At 34.9% G+C, this 4,072-nt stretch overlaps 1 non-coding gene across 1 annotated transcript; it reads left to right on the top strand.

The window, feature by feature from the left end:
• The first annotated feature begins 559 nt into the window (after positions 1-559).
• On the top strand, positions 560-664 carry LOC141694400 (small nucleolar RNA R71). Its single transcript, XR_012563712.1, has one exon. It is a non-coding gene; the product is annotated as a small nucleolar RNA R71 (small nucleolar RNA).
• Positions 665-4,072: the final 3,408 nt, after the last annotated feature.

Raw genomic sequence — 4,072 nt, 5'->3', positions numbered from 1 at the left:
GATTGTTATAGTTGGAGTTGTTGTCTTGGTGCGTATTGCGGTTGCTGGAAACTAGGAGGGTTGTATTGCTTTGCTGCATACTGCTGATAAGGTTGCTACACTGCATTCTGAGTGTTGCTCCAGCAAGTTAGGATGATTGCGTTTGCTAGGATGAAAGGTAGCTGGAACTGGTTGTTGCGACCTCTGAAAGTTATTCAGAAACTGAGTTAATTCACTAGAAATAGCACACTGTTCTGTCTCATGTGCACCAGCATAAAGCTCACAGACACTAGTGATCTGATTAACTCCATAATTAGCCAAAGAATCCACCTTCATCGTCAAATCCTTAAGCTGAGTAGCCCTAGAAGTAGCTGCATCTACCTCCAGAATTTCCGCTACTTTTCCTTGAGTTAGTCTCTGAGAAGGGTTCTGGTAATAATTAGCAACCATCAGTTCAATCAAATCATAAGCTTCATCGTAGCTCTTAGCCCATAAGGCTCCACCTGATGCTGCATCAACCATGGGTCTAGAAGTCACACCCAAACCATTATAAAAGCAATTAATGAACATACAGTCAAGCATCCTGTGATGAGAACACTTTCTAAGCATCTCCTTATAACGATCCAAAGCTTCACACAAAGATTCTCTCGATTGCTGCGCAAATTGAGTAAGAGCATTCCTGATTGCAGCTGTCTTCGCCATAGGGAAGAATTTAGTGAGAAACTTATGAGCAAGATCTTCCCACTTGGTGATAGAGCTTGGTGAAAGAGAATGCAACTAGCACTTAGCTTTTTTTCTCAGAGAGAATGGAAAAAGCATCAACTTAATAGCATCTTCAGAAACATTGTTGAATTTGAAAGTGTCGCAGATCTCGACGAAATCCCTAATATACATATTGGGATCTTCTGTCGGAGAACCCCCAAACTGAACCGAGTTCTGCACCATCTGAATCGTGTTAGCCTTGATTTCAAAAGTGTTAGCCGCGATGGCTGGTCTGACAATGCTAGACTAAATATCATTGATCTTTGGCTGAGAATAGTCCATCAAAGCCTTTATATTTGCTTCTAGTTCACCCATTGCAACAAGAGCTTCTTCTTCAACTTTCTCCTCTTCTAAAAGAACTTCTTCCTCTACAAAAAATTCTTCCTCCGCTTTATCCAGTGTTCTCTTTCGAGATCGAGAACGCGTTTGCATAAATGCTCTCTAGAGTACCTGAAAAAGCAACCGGTAAACAAGTAAATAAAATATTTGAGTCTAGTAAACTTTAACGACCACTGATGTCAAGCACATAAACTAAAAATTAACATCGAGTCCCCGACAGCGGCGCAAAAAACTAGTTAGGACGAAAACACGCGCTAATATTTACGCAAGTATACGCGATCGCATGTAATATAGAATTAATTCTAGTTAATTCCCACAGAGACCGGTTTAGGTTAATTTCAATTAATGTACTTATGCAACGATGGTATGGTTATTATTCAATGTTAAGATGATAACAAGTTGAGATCGTTTATAACTAAGATTATTAACTAACATGCAATTAACTAAGAGATTAAAAGGTTGATTTACTTATATAACACAAACATGGGATTCTAACTTCATTACTACTTCATTCAATAGCCTTTTTGTTCTTATAATTAGCATGCAATGGTGATGACACTAATCAGACAACACGAAACTAGTAAGCGCCAACTTTCATTGTACGAATACCCTACTACCAGACATCCACAAAAGATATAGAAGCTGAATAGACACCAACTATATTGAGACCCTATATGTATATAGAATTTGACAATATAACGGTTTAATGCACAAGCTATCTATCATGATTACATAGGGCATGTAAGATGGTTAAAATTACCTACGAATCATGCATATCAAATACATGAACCTATGCTAGCATGACAAGTTCTAAACCCCTAGATTCACTTTCGCTTCAATAGATATTAACACGCTATCTTATAAGTTCGTGACGCTCATACGACGAATAAGCACAACCAATACTAGGATATCATACAATCACCACACACTAAGGTATCAAAACATATTAACATTGAAATCCATAAGTAAATCCGCTAGAACCCCACGATAACGATTAGCCCATAACCGAACTCATCATTACCGTGGGTTCCGATGAAAGCATGGTATAATAAACGAAGTCTTTAATAAATGAATAATAAACAAATTACGTTAAATAAGAGTATAGGTTCAACAAAATAATAAAACTAGCATCCAAGATTACAACTTAAAACAAATAATCACAAGAATAAACTAGATCCTCTTCGCCTTGGTTGTATTTGTGCTCCTAGGTCTTCTCGATGTCTTCTCCTTAAGCTCTATTATGAAAAACGTCTTTAAATTGTCTTTATATAGCAGCCCAAACAAAAGAGAAGTCCATAAAATCACTCTTGTATTTGAAACAGGATTCTGAATTCCTACCCTGGCGCGGCCGCGCGCTGCTACAGCGCGGGCGCGCTGTCTTCCTCCCAACCCGGTGCGGCCGCGCGCTACTACAGCACGGGCGCGCTGACATTCTGGAAAAAGTTCTGATTTTTATTTTCTTGACGAGTTTGAGATGGCCTTCCACTAGCTTTCATCCTAGACACATTCCTAACACCAATTTAGCACCATAGCAATGCTAAATCTCCTTGATCCCTTATTTATGCCCGAAATACAAAAACACTATAAAAACACATCAAATACACAAATAATTCAAGTACTAAACATCAATTCAAGCCTTTATAGGACGTTCTAAGTGGACATAAATGCCACTTAACAACAACATTTTAAACTTTTTAAATATTTTGGTGATTAAATGGTAAACATGATCCTGAGTTATTCGTGAATAAGTTCATGAACGATTTGTTTCACAATAAATCGAAGCCAAATAAGATTGTGTGATTGAAATTTAAGTACAATTATTTTTAACGATTTCAAAAATAAGTACTTAAAATTAATCTGAGTTAATTGATGTTAGTAGCATTTAACAATTTTGCAAATATTTGATATCAAATAGTGGCATTTGAAGATACTTTTCAAGAATCATTATGGAGTCTTTAATATAATTTACTTAAGTTAAAAATAAGATACAGTCATTTATGTTCGTTATTAGGTTTTTATTAAAATCTTAACTAGAGAATCAAACATGGCTTTGTCGGAATTCAATAATAATTTACTTAAAGTTTTCGCAAAAGAATAACTAAATCCAATTTGTTGTCAAAAAAAGATAGAGCATTCACTCAACAGTGTCATGTACATTTTTTTTCCAAATTTTGGAATTTAGAATTGTTAGATCAGTGTGTATACATTCTTTATGATGATTTCATTTGCAAGTACATCATCTACATATTGTTTTTTTTAAATTGCTTTTACCAATTTATAAATTGAATACACATATAAAGCGGACATTCTTTTCCTCCCTAAGTTTTTTCCCCATAGGGATTTACTCTTGCGAGATATTAACGATGCCTTTTTTGTGGGTTATCTATTTCAGACATTAAGGTTTTATTGTCTCAACGTCCAGAGGCAATTTGCGTGCCTTTCGGTTAGATAATGAATTTTGTGAATGAAAGATACACTCTTGTGTATTTTGGAATTTTATTAATGAAATATATTATTTTGATAAAAAAATATTACACATATCTAGCACACCGATAATGTAATATCCTCTATTTTCAGAAGCGATTATTATTATTTGAATATTTTTATGTGATTATTTCAATTTTGAGGGAATAAAATTATGGATATTTTATTCCTGTTTCATGAGTTCATGTCTTTAATTGGTTAATATGCCAATTGATAGTTTGTGTTTGTTAGAAGAAATGGTCCAAGTTAGAATCAGGATTCGTCATCAATCATGATTTGCATGTAGTCAGGATTTGTATTAGGATGAAGATAGTTGGGATATTACTGGATCACATGATAAATTAGGTTTAGATGATTTATGCAGTCCCAGTAATTGAGGAGTAGTTTATTGTCAGTTTCTGATTTGCAAGAGCGAAGTTGTTAATTTAGATATGTATAGAAACAGGATAAATATCATTGTAACATATCTTGTAATTGATAGAGATTGATAGAGCAGATGTATAGTATG

The sequence above is a fragment of the Apium graveolens genome, chromosome 10 (genome assembly GCF_009905375.1).
Source record: "Apium graveolens cultivar Ventura chromosome 10, ASM990537v1, whole genome shotgun sequence".
In the NCBI taxonomy this organism is placed as follows: Eukaryota; Viridiplantae; Streptophyta; class Magnoliopsida; order Apiales; family Apiaceae; genus Apium; species Apium graveolens.
The sequence above is the reverse complement of the archived record's forward strand: the minus strand, read 5'-3'. Positions and strand labels throughout refer to the sequence as shown.